The 17,379-nt window shown below is 39.2% G+C and overlaps 1 protein-coding gene across 7 annotated transcripts in view; it reads right to left on the minus strand.

Moving 5' to 3' along the window:
- Positions 1-16,938, minus strand: part of shank3b (SH3 and multiple ankyrin repeat domains 3b) — a 46,418-nt gene extending 29,480 nt beyond the window's left edge. For all 7 annotated transcript variants that reach the window (XM_067490688.1, XM_067490687.1, XM_067490684.1 and 4 more), the window contains exons 1-2: positions 16,784-16,938; positions 10,151-10,523 (exon numbers count right to left, since the gene is read on the minus strand). The gene's annotated coding sequence lies outside the window, so the exon portion shown is untranslated. The remainder of the gene's footprint in view (positions 1-10,150; positions 10,524-16,783) is intronic.
- Between the last annotated feature and the right edge of the window lie 441 nt (positions 16,939-17,379).

Consider the following 17,379-nt stretch of genomic DNA (forward strand, 5'->3'; position numbering starts at 1 on the left):
TGTCTGTCTTTCTGTCCACCTGGCTCGGCCTTCAGAGCAACAAACTGTCCTACTGCATGTCCACATTCACAACAGCTGGGACACTTGATGACTTTACCACGGGGAGAATGTGGTGAACAAGCAATGATCAGGTATTGATTTGCAATCTGTGATCAATAAAATCTAATAGCAAGAGAAACCGAGGGATCTGAACAGTGAGAGTTCAGAGACAGGTCACATGTGGAAGGTGATGAGAGGGTTTCTGCAGAGGTGAAATCTATACTCGACCATGTTTAAAGGACCGTACCACTGTTTCCTGTTAACTACAAAGCACGGATCCCATTTTGTGACCACATTTTTCACCTCACTCAATAGAACTGAAATGGATGTGTTTATTGACAAAACGAATCTTCATAACTTCAACCATTTTACTTAACTGATTACATTTCTTTTATGAGCAAGAATTGGGAAGAAAATATGTTTAATTTACTTGTCCCGTTAATTTAACTTTTTTTGTACTTGTGATTTTAGTGTAAGTTCCTCAAATTCCTCAGTACTACAGATTCAGAAGTCTATGATATAAACATTCATATGACTGACCAGAATGTATCATTTTTGAATTGATTTATCCTTTTATCCATCCATTTTCTGCTGTTTATTCTGTTCCTGGTTGTTTATTGATTCATTTATGATATTATTGGGAATTATAATAAGGTGCCTGGAACAAAATGGGATTTTAAAAAATGATAAAATTAGCAACAGAAATTATGTGACTAAGTGAAAGTAAATTGAAAATATTGTTTGAATAAATAAAATATTGAAAACATATAAAACATACTCTCTTTTATAAATTGGTTATAATAATTATAATGTAAACAGACGTAATTGCAACCCCTGCAGGAAGCAATGTTTTTCCACTATCATTAACAGGAGATGCAGATGTGTGGAGAAAAAATTACATTTGCATAGATTCAATGTGGAAAAAGCAAAACTAAATATATAAATAAAATCAAAACACGGCATGTAAATTCAGTCGAGTTGCACTTTAACAAGTGTCCTCTTGTAATGTTTAAAGTGAGCTGTGAAAACTGAAGAAAACCAACACCAAGAGCCAAACAGGGAGTGAACACAGCAAACGGATCACGTGAGTTTAGATTTTTGCATTTGAATCCTGCTGTTCAGTCGCAAACTCACAAATCTCCCACAGCTGAGTGTCCTTGAAAGCACCAACAGCGAGAGTTTTCAAAACAGCCGCTGCTCACAGCTGCATTAATCCAGCATTTCACTTCAAAAGTCAACATTTCAAGCACGTTTTACGTCTTGGCAGGTTGATTTTCACAGCACGCTGAAATGAAGCGAGTGCTCTGACTGTAATCACGCAGTGCTAGCAGGACTCAGAATGGGCTTGCTAAAACCAATCACTTCTTTTCTTCTATTATGGTTAAAAGCTGCTAATTGCAGCAGTATTTAACAGCATCTTCTCACCACAGGGAGGAATCCTTGTCACACAGGATAAATCTTCAGAATGTCACGGGACCAAATTAAAAGAAATTAAAAACTCATTCATTCCTTTTTCCATCACCCTCCCGAAAAAACTGCAGCGTGTCCCAGCATGCACTGAGTGAAGGTGGTGGACACAAACACACTTATATTCACGCCTCTGAGAGTTATGGTCTAAATTATGAGGCTCTGGTCTGAGATGTTTGTACTTGCCTTTTTTACTAGTGATAACGTTTCTCATTAACATCTTCAGTGACGTAACTAAGGACCTTCTGACACAAGGTTTGTGTTAAGGATTACTGCACACTATGATCAACAGTCCTAAAAACCACAACATTCACACCAGCGTTACACAGTGACTGGCTGCCTATGTGAAATCACACGACCAAGAAGGATAAAACATAGTACAATTGAACAGTAAATGTTATGTTAAAAGTGACTATGGCCAACACAGCATAGATCAGGAACTGGTTTTCTTGTTGTTTCATGGGTATGAAATAGTGTTTGTGGTCGTTTGGTAACATAGTGTAAGTTGTTAAAGCTGTAAGAACCACAATGGCCCCTGACTAGACTCATTAGCACGGTGGTCCTATTTCCATGGATGGAATACTAAACCGGCCCACCAGACAAAGGCGTATGACCACAAAGACACATGGAACTGCCTCAAACCACCACAGAAACCACCATAAAAATCTAAAACCCTACCAGACACAACCACTACCAAAAAAAAAAAAAAAATCATCCTATGCACCCAATCTGTTCTCAGCCCAAACACATCACTCTACTTGCCATTTGGCATAATTGGTGGTTCATGCACTGAATCTTTGTTTGGATAGTTACACAACTTAACATCCGCATAAACAGGTTAGGATTAAAGAAAAAAAGATGGTGTATTGGCTTAGGAAAATACACGGACCCTTACTTGGAATGTGCCGTTTTAAATGTCCATCCAAACTGCCAATCTTGCTTATGTAATATTTAACATAGCCAACGATAATAACCCACTGGCCTGCCACTTTTTACTTTTTCCACATGTTACAGCGTTGTTTCAAAATGGATTAAATTCAATATATTCCCCCCAAAATTCTACAAACAATATCCCATAATGAAAACGGGAAAGAAGTTTGTTTGAAATCCTTGAAATGTATTACTTTTATTAATTTTAATAAAATTAAAAAAATTAAAAAACTCACATGTACATAAGTATTCACTGACTTTGCCTAGCACGTTATTGAAGCACCTCTAACGCCAAATAAAAGCTTGGCACATCTCTTTTTGGGCAGATTCTCTCATTCTTCCTCTCAAGGCCCTTCTCTCTGGCTCAGTTTGGCCTGGTTGCTCGCTCTGAATTTGCAAAGATTTCAAACAAACTTCTTTCACATTGTCATTATGGGGTATTGTTTGTAGAACTGTGAGCAAAAGAATGAATTTGGTCCATTTTGTGGAAAAAGCTAAGCGCTGTAGGTGTCCTACCAAACCATGACTATGGTGACGATAACAGTTATGACAATCAGTTGAAAAAGCATCACAAGGAGATGAACACCCACTGCTAAGAGATTCAAAATGACCACAAAGAGGCACAAAACTGTGACAACGAGATGCAAAGACAGCAGCAAAGTAGTGAACAACTCTGTGCCGTTTCTGCAGACAGTAAAACCAGTGTGACTGGCTCCCACTTGGATTGTTGCAGAGGACATTTGGATAAAGTTTGAGTGTTTGAGTTTTCCCTGTAGGGCTGCTGATGGCTTTTTAAATCTTTTTAGCTGTGCTGTAGTGCTGCACTGTGACACCCGGTCTAATCACAATGATTAGCGGCACAGTGCTGGCCCAGCTTTTAAGTCCAGTCTGTGGTTTTGTAAAGTGGCTTGTACGATGTGGGTGTTACTAATATCTGTCAGCTTCAGGAAGTTACAGAAATAGACAGTTGTTTGGCAGATGTAGTTTTGCCATGGTTTCTGACCTTGGTAAGTTAGCATGCTAATGTTTGAACCAAATATTCATGACAATACGTTTTAGACATTTATTCTTTTAACCACTGCCCTTAGGAATATTCCAATTCAGTTCTAGTGTGTTCTACTTTTTTCCACATACACTTAGATCACATTGCTAGTTTGTTCTGACCTTAGTCATCTTGTACAGAAGACACCGTTTTCATCAGATGTTTGCTTTTGTTCATGCACTGTAATAAACTGAGCAAAAGACTTTTCCTGTGTTTTAACTGCAAACAGCAGGGAATCAGATCATATTCTGTGTTTTATCTCTGCTTATTAAGACAATACTGCTACACTCTCAGATGTAGCCTGTAAAAAATGTCCAACTGACTCGATCTGTCCACTTCCTCTTTCAAAATATCCCTCTGCAATCAGCTTTTAGCTGTTGCATTTGATTTCCAGCCATCAACTGTTACTCAACACTTCAGAAAACACTTCACATCCACCAATCAGTGGCTCTGAATCACCTTCCTCCCATTTAAATCTCTGAAACAAAACCTTTCCTGTTTAGAGAGGGAAGATGCTGGACTGGACTTTTGGGGACACTAGACTCCGGAGGTTAGCATCCCGATAGAGACTTATCACTCAGTAATAATAATAATAAAATTAATAATAATAATGTTTTCTCTGGCCTTATAGGAACTGATGAAAAGGTTCAGAGCTTAGAAACATTCTCTCTGTTGGCTTAATGAGCCAACTCAATTCTCTACAGGTCTTTCTTCTAAGCTGTTGTAAGGTTTGTTCCTGAGAGGCCTATAGCAACAGAAGAAACCGTGGCTTTACGTGCATCATTGCCTGGAATAAAGCTTGTTAAAGCACAGATTTTCACTGCTGTTTCATGGATTAACCTTCAAAATGAAGGAAAAGACAAAAGGCGAGCCAACTCTCTGACAGCTGTTCAAATAAAAATCTGTGACACACACTGTTGTGAAAGAGCTCGATTACACAGAATTTTTCAAATGATGGCTCCCAACGTTTACAGTCTTCCATAGACCAAAAGCTGTGGAAACACTCAAAAATCTACGTAACAGCCCCTATACAGCTAATAGAACTCTGCAGAAAGTTAAAAGAGGGCTGGTAAAGATGTGGAAATGCAGCTCAGTATTCACAGATATATATCCATTAATCTACATTAGCGACTCCTCGTTGCTGTGTGGGTTTCCAGTTGCCTCCCACAGTCCAAAAACATGCATGTTAGGTTAACTGGTGAATCTAAAATCGGTGTGAATGTGAGAGTCAATGGTTGCCTGTCTGTGTATGTCTCTCTGAGGCCCTGTCCAGGGTGAACCCGCTTCTCGCCTAATCACAGCGGTGACAGATAATGGACGGATGGATGGATGCTTAAGACAGAAAAAATGTCACGTTATCAACCTTTTGAAATTGTCCTCGCCTCAGTGGACACCTATCCCACCGCTGGCATTATGTAATTAGCTGTGGCCACAAGCTTGTGACCTTTTCCCAGCCACTTTTGTCTATTGGCTTTTTGCAGTGTCCCATCACATACTTTTCTCCTTTACAACATTTTCCTATTGTGCATTTTAGGATTAAAACACATTTGGTGCCTAGGTGGACATAAAAACATGCGCCTGGTGTGAAACTTTTCATTTGAGATACACAGATGCCTTCTCTTAGATATTTCGTGTCTGATTTTACCGATTTTCACATCGTTGGCCCTCTAATACAGTGAGTCAGCAAGGGAAAAAGTGTGACATTAGACTGTTTCTACCACAACCATTAACTAAAGAAACAAAAGTCGCGTGAACAGCACCACTGTATTTTATGGCTCTCAGTTTCAAATACTTTCACTTTAACGAGCAACAACACAGATTACCTTGAGAAATGTCATAATGCTCAAAATGAAATTATGAGCAGGACAGAGCTGCAAACATTAACTGGCCAGATTTACACAAATTGAACACTGCTCAACATAACTTTTTCTAAAATTATCTATTTCAACATTTTATTTTATTTTATTTACCTCAAATACAACCTCTAAGCCCACAGAATCATACATTCGTATTCATACAAGACCTTTTACTACACACAAACTATTTTAACAGCTGAGGAATCAAACGCTTGACAGAACTGATGTACGTAATCTATGATTTATATTTACAGCTCAGGAAAAGGCTCGAGCACCTCTTCGCACATATGGCTACAGGGTGGTTGGCCGTATCTGGCCTTTTACCGCCAGCTCTTATAAACAGCAGGACCTGTGCAGTTCAACATTTTACTGTGAACAGCCCATTATTTAAAAGGTTGATACAGAAATATATTTTTGCCATCAGATTATCATATATATCAAAGATAATAATGAGGATCTAAAACAGCTTCCCACTAAGAGACTGTCAGTCTCTAAGAGTCATGTGGGCGAGCGTCTTCTGGTTTGGTGAAATCAAAGCACTTTCAATTTGAGTCTCATATTTCCAGATGAATGTGGCTGCACTGTTGTAGAAGCTGTGTGGGAGGATAGCAGCTCTGTTCAGGACAAAAACGGGAAATGATCATAATGGTGACCCCGAGTTATTTCAGGACGAATCCTCATCCTCCCGCTGCTCTAATCAAACAAAAATTCCACAAGACAATGATCTCTAGCCAAAAGTCAGACGAGCACTGAACACCCTGGATCAGATCAGTCCTGAAAGAAACCTGAAGCATCGACCCTCGGAGACGTTACATAACAGAGCATTCTGCAGAGAAGAATGGAGGAAAACAACCGCTGTGCACAACACAAAAGCTGCTTATGCTCCCACTGAGTGTTACCTGAAGGACCCATTCACATTTATAACAGCAAGTACGAAGATGAGAGAGATGGTGCAACTCCCAGTGAAAATATGGCTGCTTACTGAGGTGTGAAAGCATGATTATCACAGTCTGAAATGTAGGAGAAGCACGAGTTTAACAAGAATGAAAGGAAACAAGAAAGAAAGAAGCGAATAATGAGGAGGAAGCCAATAAAAAAGGAAGGAGGAGAGACCAAAAAAAAAAAAAGAGGGTGAGGAACTCCCTCTTCCATGCAACATTCCCCCGTTTGACTTGAGATGTTTGTTGCATATAATTAGTTTCATTTGTCATGAAGGCATAATAATAGTCAAAACGATTTTAAAAAAACAATGAAAGTGGAAAACAAAGGGAGTCCATGATTTTCCAAACATCACCTCAGTGTCTGAGACGAGGACCCTCGGACTGTGCTGTGATGCATCCACCCTTTGTCTGACCAGATCGTCACATATTGGGCGATTCTGCGATTAAATCCAGTCATCACCCTCCAAAGATCACAACTGTGAGCAGCAAATTTCAGAGCAGCAAGTGCTGACTAGACAGGTCCTAATAGTTTTCTTGGCCCAAATACACAGTTTGTGCTGATAACGAGTCCAATCTGATACCTAAAGTAAATGTTGATTAAATGTGTAGCAGACAAAGCGAATTATGTTAAGTTATTTTTCAGGAGCCAGCTGATCCTGATACTGGACGTCCAGGGCAAAAACATTAGGTTTTAACAGCTTAAATGACTCATTATGGGAAATATTTGACCTGCAGAGTGAAGACAGGGTTTTAGCCAACTGTAAGGGAAAAGTTTGTTTCAATGGAATAAAAATCTTTTTATTTTATAGTAGTGTGCAGTTTTAATGCCGATAATATGAAAATAAATTAGCTAATATTATTTGCTGAAGAAGGTGCTGTCAAAAGCAGGAGGTGGAACTTGGCTCAAGTCAATCAAAGATCAAAAATCAACTACTGGAATTTCAGCTAATAAAGAAACTATTTATATATAGACATAGAAAACTATAATATTTTTAACTACAAGTTTTGACGTCTAAAGTTATGAAAAGCTGAGGTGTCTCTCCACAGTTGTCGTGCATAATTATGAAAGACTGGTTGTTCCTTTATAGTGAGAAGAGCGTCTGTGTTAGCAGCTGACAGTCACAGTCTGCCTGTTGTACACGCGAGGTTTTTAGAAGGAAAAAAAAAAAAAAACACATTTCAGCTTTGTGTCTTGAAATGCAAATTCTGTGTTTCACAGACACAAAAAGTGAGACATGTCCTCACAAGAAGAGTAGGAACAGTGACAAGCCTTAAGGAGAATACGTGTGTGGTGGTTTAAACTTTAATGGGTTGGGGGCTGTTCTGTATTCATTTCCACCCAATGACAATAAAACAAACTGTTCAGATGCTTCATGTAGAGTAACAGGCCGAGTAAAACACTCAGCAGCACAGAAAACCTTTTCTTAAACTTTTAAAACTAAGTAAAAGTCAATTGTGCCACTGCTTCATGATATACTGCCATTTTGTCCTCATAGTAATATTCAACAGTCCAGAGACCTGCACTGATTAAAGACACTGGACAGTCATCCTGTTTTTAAAGCCCATACTTACAGTGGAATAATGAAAATTATCAGTGCAAACTTTCTTCACACTTTCTGAATGTTCTTTAATATTTTATAGCCTCCTCTTCTTTTGTTGACCACCTCTGAGCAGTGTTTGTATCATTTCAGGTGAAATTCTAGCCCCCTGTTCATGGCATAATTGTTTTCCCAGTCTGCCAGATTGTTTGGTTGTCTGCCAGGCACAGTCTTTATCTAATCTATCCACAGTTTAACATTGATATTAAAGTCTGAAGCTGAAGGCCACTGTCAAGTATCCATCTTATTCTTTTTAAAACTTTCCTGAGTCGGCTTTGCTTGGTGCTTTGGGTCACTGTTATGTTGAGGTATCCACTTATTTTTTAGCTTTTTTGACTGATGGTAGGAGGCTTTGCAATAATTCCCCCTTCCACTTCATAAAGAGCTTAAAGAGCTACACATACATGTATGAATTATAATATAACAAAAATCACACCAGACCACATTATCCGGTTCCAAAAGTAATTCTGTTTGTTCATATGCTCCTTACTAAACTCATACTGCTTACTAAGCACATTGCCTTATGTCTAGAAGTGATGATGGTCTTCTCTAAACACCTAGTTGTTTTTATATCCCTCTCCAGCTTTCTGAAGATTTACTGAGGTTATTTTCAGGTCCTGTAAAAAGCGGTTTTTCTGATCCCATTATTTTTGCTGGTCTCAGCAAACTCACTGAGGCTGCATACTGGAGATCTACCACTCGCAAATGCAGGGTCCGAGGCCCCACTTAACACACCTGGTGCCACTCATCAGACATTCAGTGACAGTCTTTTTAAACATCATACACCTGATTATACATTTCAAAGTTAATTGCCTAGAAGCTTTAACATGGTGGATTACTAAAACATTTTTGTTACTGCTGAAGGAACATTTGTACCAGCTGAATGTGCATTAAATATTATGTTTACATAAAAAAATAGTTTCACTCCTTTTACCATTTCACAATAAAGGGATGCCACCTCTTTCACTTAGCTGTACTGTAAGGTTAGAGAGTGGCTGGTAAAACGACAACAATGAAACAGGAAAACAGGAAACATACAACTGTCATGCTGCCATATTACTTATGAACCTAGGAGCTGCAACTAATTACTGTTTTTATTATTTATTGTGTCCACCAAATATCAGAGACTGAAAAAACTAATGAAGAATAACAACTAATCGAAATTTGCACATTGCTTTTCTGTGGAGCTAATCGATTGTTCGGAAAATCCCTCTAACTGTAGGTCAAACCATCCTGCACACCAAACTGTTCACCGCCACACGTTTCAAAGTGCCTTGGCTTTAATGGACTCAACGACTAGAACCTGGCCCCCAGTAAAGTAAACTGAAACTTCGTCTTACCACTTTCAACAAAGGCTAATAATAGTCTGTATGTGTTCAACAAGTCTACATAAAAAGTCAGTGGATCCCAAGAGTCATTAACATTCATCCTCTGGAGATGAATTTCAGCACCACATTTGCACATTTCACACCATCAGGCGCAGACACTGTTATTGTGCTGATGACATGATGTACAGGACATAACAGATATTTAATTTAACAGCATTCCAACGGAAGCAGAAAAAAGTATTCAACTTCTCTTTCAAACCAGCTGAGATGATTCAAGGTTTCTGTGTTGTGGCGTGTTTGTCAGCCAGTGAGGAGTCATTTGTACTCTTTAGAGACTGAGCTATAAAAAGACTTCAGAGACCTTAAATATCACAGTGAAGGTCTAAATAAAGAGGTGAAAGATCCAGCAGAATCCCATGCTAATTAGAGGTTTATATTTTCTATGAGCCTGATAAGAAATAAAGTTTACAAACTAACTTGTTATAAAGTTAAAGTGAACATTTTGTTCAGGCTTAATTACAGGTGTTTACTTTCATAGGCAGGCGATAAATATGTTGTAGGACAGTGAACATTACCAAAAATTCCAGTTACACTCCCCTCGTACCAACGAGGATTTTGGCTACTTGTTAAATGAGACCACACAAAAAAAAGCACAAGAAGAATACACAGAAGAACTACAACATGGCTAATAAATTTGAAGCAGTAAATACTCACTTCATTAGATACACCAACACAATTTAATGAATTCCAGTACCACAGCTCTTCAATGAATTCTGCTGCTTGCTATGTTTTGGGTTCACCATAAAATTTTATTTTTCCTATTCACTCTTGCTGGTTGTAAAATGATTAATAAAATTCTCATGCCACTGGTTCTACGACTGACCCGGTTTAGTTTTGGTGAGATAACCCTTAACACCTCCAGTAACACATAAAATGCATTTACACGTACCTATCGTCAGCAGTCCCATCAAACTTTTCCAATGGCCTTTGCTGATTTCTGCTGGTCTCTTCTGGTCTGGTCTGGAGTTGCTTTGGCTTCTGGTTTCTGGTTCTGGTCCAGCTGGGGTTGCCAGGTTGTTGTGTATCTTTGGGTATTATTGGTTGGACCTTAGCAAAACTGATCTTGAAAGGGTTCCTGGTGGACTGTTGTAATCCTGAATTACTTTGTGTAAATGTTGCAGTTCCTACTGAAGAATTATGAAAATTGGATTTGGTGAAGTGCTTTTACAATAAAGCACAAAGTAGTTTCTGTGGTATTACTGTGTAGTAATCCTGCTGTAGCGTGAGTTTCAGATTGTAGTCTGGGCGCTGCCCTGCCCATCCTGTAGAAAGAGAGGAAAAGCAAGAGGAAAAGCGAGAGGAAGATAGGGAAGAGGTGGGTGGGAGGTAAAGGAGAGCAAGGCCAGGATATAAAAGGGGGGGGGGGGGGTGATAAAAAGAAGAAAAAACATCATAAGAAGAGTACAGGGTTTTACAGATATGACTGATTGTGGAGTCCTGCAGGTTAAACTAAATTGGGTCAGACACAGTTACATTTTATGGTTCAGGCAGTTACACAATATGAAGCTGTTGTATCAGTTAACATGGCAACTGAAGGAGCAGCAAATCTTATTTCTAACCACAGCTATCCTGCTAGTATTATGTAAAGTTTTCTGTTTCTATTCTCAGATGAGTATAAATAATAAAGAAGTGATGGTGGGAGTCGGTGCTGCACCAGTTTCTGTTTAAACCATGTGTACGCTCATTTCTATGCAACTGAATCAGATTCAGTACATTTAAATCTAATCCTGACCAGCTGTTCTGCCAAATTCCCAGGACTAGACAGCTTTAATCACTGACCAACCACCTCCTCATCCACACACACACACACACACACACACACACACACACACACACACACACACACCACTAAATCGAATCTACCATTTCTGAAGATGTGCAATTCTGTTTTTACTTGGAAAAAACATTTTTAACCACTAGCTTTAACTTTATGCTGGTCATAACATGATTGAACGAGTCTGGTCCAGATTTGTTCCACATGTGCCTCATTAATAAAGTTTTTGCAAAAATCAGAAATGTTCAGGTCTTGTTCAGTTTAATCCATGTACAGATTTAAGGAGAACTTAAAAAAAATTCTGATTTCTGACTACTAACTGTAAGAATGACGACTTTTTGACCACTTCCTGTACTGATGAGTAGGTCGTCCATAATTATAGATTATTGATTTTTCCTTTACACTGACTGACTGTACGTTCTCATGGGTTCTCCAACGATGTAGTGTTTTAGGTGGTTAATAATATTTACTGATCATCATCATGTTAGTGTAGCCTCAAAACTGCAGATAAAATTTCCCTCCCATAAAAGAGACAAATTCTGACCCATTTGACCATCCGAATGTGAAGGAGGTGAGAGAAAAACACCTCTGAGTAGTAAGTATTGATTATGTTGGCTTTTTTTTTCAAATGTATTGTTTAACTATTTTATTATATTGAATGGTTTTATACGTTTTTACCTACAAATGGCTTTCGTACCTTCTTATGAACTGCAAACATCTGAGGTTTTTGAGAAACAAGTTGACATAACATTAAAAACAGAACAAATATTGAGCAGTGTTTCTAGGACACAATCAGGAACCACTGTGTTAGTGGCCAGCTGTTGGCCTGAGATTCCCTGTGGGCAGATGCCGGTTAGCTTACTGCTAGCCGCCTGTAGCATACTGGTAACCAGCTGGTAGCCTGCTAATAGCTAACAGCATGCTAACCAGCTGGTGTGTGCACGTGGGTGCATGGAACAGTACATTTCCATGGAAACAAAGACAGCACAAGGGCATGTAGGGGGAAAAAAATAACACTAAAAAGACTTGACAAATGATTAGAAGAACTTCCTGCCACTCACAGTTCCTGTTTCCTGTCTGGGTTGCCAAGGAAACGGATGTTTGGCAGGAAAGAGGTGAGAAGCTGGACAGTACTGATAACACACACACGCACACACACACACACACACACTAATACAGTTGAGTCCAGTAGCCTCCATGTATTTTTACTACAGAATTTTTTATCAATTTTATTTCCATATTTAGTAAATATTTGGATATTTTCTTTTTACGCCACCTTATACTATTACTCTACTACAAATTAAGGGTTAATAGTGTTTACTTTTTATTGCACTATTATTATTTATCCGTAGCTTTAGTTACAAGTTACAAGCGTGAGAATTCTACATATACATCACATTAAACTCTGAAGATTAGTAGATTAATCTATACCCCTACAGTTCTTTAGCAATTAGTTAAGGATTTTTTCTGGTAAAAATCCTAAATATTTAATGATTTCAGCTTCTCGAATGTAAAGATTTGCCAATTTTAAAAATGTAAAATACTGACAAAACAATGCTGCTTACACATAAATGAAAAGGTAGATAATAAGACAATGATATATAATATTACAACAGGGCTTGGGACACTGCACAGATGGAGATGGGCTTTTGGGGGTTCACTGTCTTGCCCAGGGACACTTCGACACGTGGTCGGGAAGAGCAGCGTGCGAGCCTCCCACCCTGTGGTCGGTAGGCAGCCACTTTACCAGCTTAGCCACTGCTGCACCACGGTGTGGTTTTAGTACAGTCACTGAAAGATCTGTGTACTTCCTTCACCACGGTGTTAGTCCTTGCATCTTTATTTAAAGTTTTTCTGGGCAAAAAACATTATCAGATGTTCACTATTAATCATATTTTTTAGTTGGATCTGAATTTTGTTTTTATTAGAACAACTGATGGTTTTATAAGGTTTGGCATGATTCCTATTTAAGAGATTAATTTCTGTTCATTCTGGTTTTGTTTTAGTCATTTTAGTAGAGAAAAGTTGAAAATGACCACTAGTGATTATTGTTGCATTAGGTCGGTGGGACCAATCTGCTGAATTCCTAAAATGAAGCAGTCAAAGCCCTTTTAGTCGAAGCATCTCTGCAAAGTGTCACTTTAAAGTCTCACTCACCATTTCTTTAACACTCTGAGCTGCACTTTCAATTGTCAGTTCAATCAATGCATTAACAACCACATCTTGCAGAGGGTTTGAGTCTCAGACCAAGTGCAGTATTCAATTATTTAAAAGCTGTCACATAATCTGGGTGACATATCAGTCTTGATGAAGAGACCAAAGAGTGGTTTCTTCCATTTGATTGGAGCTGGTCATCCACTACTCTGATATTTTAGACAGGGGCGGGAACAGAAAGGGGCAGGGGGCGGCACAGGCCCCCCTAATAAAACTAAGTTGTGCCCCCTCTGTCAGAGGCAGTTTATAGGTATTTGACTTGTGATTATAATGAAGAGCATTTAAGCTTGGGATAAACCTAAAGACTTTCAAAGCCACTGGTCACTGACAGTCTGGGAGGAGCACACACCTGATCAATCTCTGTAATCTTTGTGAGAATGACGTGAGAAGGCAAAGCCTGGGTCTTAAGACTAGAGACTATAAACTTCATAAAGCACATACTTAATGAGTGGCACTGACCCGGCCCAACCAGTCGTCACTACCACATTCAGTTTCTTGCCAAAAGGGAGACCCAGCTTTTGATTTGTGGAGGACCTGTCCGACCTCCTGAACCGCATTCATCCATTTATCAGGTTAAATGTGGAAAGTACCAATATACAATTGTGCATAAAGAATTATTATCCCCAGGGGGGGAAATGGTATTCAGCTGTGGGATTACAGTGTGCAAATTTGAATTCAGAATCTATGCTGTTAATTGACAATAATTCCAGTTGTTATTTCTGAATTAAATTAAGTTCTTTTCCAGCATCATCTATTGTGCAGGGAAGTTGAACAAGCGTTTGACTGCATTTGCATTCATCACATATTTGCATTGACGCTGCACTTCTTTTCACATGTGTCGCTCTGAATGTGACACAACTCTCAGAACATTTCAGCTGCCCAGTTGTGGTCCAAGAACCAAAGATGCATTTCATTGTTAGGTGTGAACAAGAGCTGTGTGTGTGTGTGTCCTGGAAATATAGCTCCCTTTGCCATTACCATGGTAACCAATGGCAGGAGCTGATAATATTCACTGTATTCTCTCTCTCTGACACACACACACACACACACACACACACACACACACACACACACACACACACACACACACACACACACACACACACACACACACACACACTTTATCTTGTCAAGTTTCTCACATCATTGGGAACTGGGGTGAAATCTGTTCATTCTGTTCATTTTCCTTCTTTACACATTACAAGTAAAAAAAATCCTAAAGCCCTGTAAGCGTCGCCTTGAGGCCATTACAATAAACAATATTTTAAAAAATATCAAATCTGAAATTTAAAAAAAAAATATTTTTTTTGGCCAGATCTATAAACATATGTCAAGCAGTTAAAAAACTGCATCGTATTCTGGACTACGGTCGTTCTTTGCTGGGCTAATTGTTAGCATTTCTACCAACTGATTAAAACATAGTTGTTTGCAGTTTTGTCCATCAGTCTGTCCCAGCACAATATCTCAGAAACACTTTAAGGTAACTCTTTCAAATCTGGCACAAACAGATTTGGACTCAAAGGTGAACTGATTAGATTTTGGTGGTCAAACGTCATTGAAACCTCACTGTCCCCATTCTCATCAATGCATTACCTGAAGGAAATTTCATTTTCTGTTACAAGCGTCCAATTGGAGTCATGGTGAAAATATTCAACAAATTACCAGCCTATGAGAGACATCACACTTAGACTTTTGTGTTGGAGTTTCTGTGTGTCTGTATTTAAAATGCAAAGAGGCATAGCTGGATGGAATACAGGAATACATTTCCTTTGGATAACCCACTCCGCTCCGGTGTGCACAGGTTTGTACTTCCCATGTCTAGTTGTAGCAGGTCTATAAAAAAGCTGGTTACACATGTATGTGACAGTGAAATCAGAGTTCCAATTGCACTAAGCAGTGCCAACCGAGAAAATAACTACTGAACTACTGGAAAAGAGGAATGTTAATGGGTTACATAAGGGCATGTAAATGCAACCACTGGAAGCCCATTAGGATACGACCTCATAGTGACCATTATGAAGATTACGGTGGGAAAAAATGTTTCAATGTCAATAACAACCAACATGAAAAAACAAACTTGGGCTTTAACTGCATTTGTTAAGATTTAGCCAGTTTGCAGTTTTACATCTGAACATCAACGTTGAGGTAAAGCCACACAGACAAGGAATAACATGTTGCTATGACAACCACGTGGTGTTCAAAAGTCAATACTGCAGAATAAGAAGAAGATCTATTTCCTGTTTGAAGCCGATTATCTCTTTAGATAGACGGTCTGAGACTACGGCCTACACACTCTACGCTGTTCTTACATAACAAAACACACTGAGAACGGTAAAGTGATGCTAAAGGAAACAGGAAATAAAAAAGATGGAAAAAAAGAGGGAGTGAGAGAGAGAGAGAGCAAGAAGGAAACAAGACAGGATGGGAAAAAAAGAGGAAAGCAGAGGAAACAAGGAAAGGAAGACAAGAGTAATATAATTCTGGGGATAAATTGATGGGGAAAATAAGAGAAAAGAAGCAAGTGCAGAGATGAAAAAAGGGTTTAAGGATTTAAAGTAAAAAGAAAATGAAATGAGGGGCTAGGGAAGGAAATACTAAGGTGGGAAGGGGATAGCAGAAGAAGGAGACACAAGGAGATGAGGAAAGGAAAAGAAGCAAGAAGAACAGGCAGTGAACGAGGAACAGGAGGAAAGGAGGGTTAGGAAAGGGGAGAAGGAAAGAAGGAAAGGACTTGCTTTAGAATTGTAAGAGGGCAAAAGATTATTAGAAAGGAAATGAGGATATGATAGAAGGGTTGGAAACAAATGTAGACTAGCAAGGGAAGGAAACAAACGAGGACGTTTGGGAAGGAAATGCTGACCAAAAATGACTGGAATGAGGCAAAGGAAGAATTAAATAAATAAATACATAAATGAAGAGAGGGAGCAAGGACATGAAAGAAGGCAATCTTAGAGATGAGGAAAGCAGGCAAGGAAAGGGAAAAGGAAAGACAGGAGAAAAAGAAAGGATGGAGATAAAAGGTGAGGAGAGATGAGCAAAGGAAAGGAAAAGAAGGGAGGTAAAGGAGACGCTTAAAGGAAACTGATGGAAGCTAAATAGATAATGAAAAGAGAAAAAAAGAGGACGTAAGGTAAAAGAGGAAAGGAGGACAAAAAGGAAGGATAGAAAGAAGGCAGATGAGGAAAGGAAATGATAAGAAGGAAAAGGAAAGGAAGGAAAAGGAAAGGAAAGAAGACAGGAGAAGAACAGGATGAGATGAGAGAAGGAAAGGAAAGAGAGGAGGGCAAGAAAAAGGAGAAAGATGAGGAAAGGATGCAAAAAGAGTAAAGGAGGGAAGATTTGGAACGAAAAGAAAAAGCAAATAAAGACTTAAAAGGCAAAGTATACATAAAATTCATTTACGACTTTTAAAGTTACATACAAGCAGCAAGTGACCAACACACACACCATCACATTATCAAACACACATGTATTCCTCAAGCACACACACACGCACGCACACACACAGTGAAATGTAAAGAGGTGCAGACTCACCCAGAAGATCACGGACTCGTTCTCCATGATGATAAACTGAAAAGAAAAGACTGATGAAGAGAAAGAGAGGAAGAGATGATAGAAGATGGAGAAAAAAAGAAGAGGAAGAAGAAGGTGTATCTAGAGACGGGGAGAGAGAGAGAGAGAGAGAGAGAGAGAGAGAGAGAGAGAGAGAGAGAGAGAGAGAGAGAGAGAGAGAGGCAGAATGAGTGGAAGGCTGGTCGGTTTCAGCCCACACACTGCTAGCATGACACACACTCTGTGTACACCAGTGTGTGTGCGCGTGTGCACGTGTGAGTGCACACGTTGTCTCCCACTTCAATGCGTGGGTTAGAAAACACACCTCTCTCTCTCTCTCCTCTACTCTCATTCTCTCTCCCTCTCTCGCCCAGTGAGAAAGAAAGAGTGAACGGAGAGAGAGAGAGGGGGTAAGCAGCGTAGGCGTGGAGGAGCGCCCCCGTCGCCGTGGCAACGATGCAATAGCAAAATAAATAAATAAATACAAATAAAAGGAGGGTCAGCATCCAAGAATCATCATCATCATCACCACTAGCAAATGATGACTTTGAGTGCACTGTTATTTTAATTGTGCACAC

The sequence above is a fragment of the Channa argus genome, chromosome 21, assembly GCF_033026475.1.
Source record: "Channa argus isolate prfri chromosome 21, Channa argus male v1.0, whole genome shotgun sequence".
Taxonomy (NCBI): domain Eukaryota; kingdom Metazoa; phylum Chordata; class Actinopteri; order Anabantiformes; family Channidae; genus Channa; species Channa argus.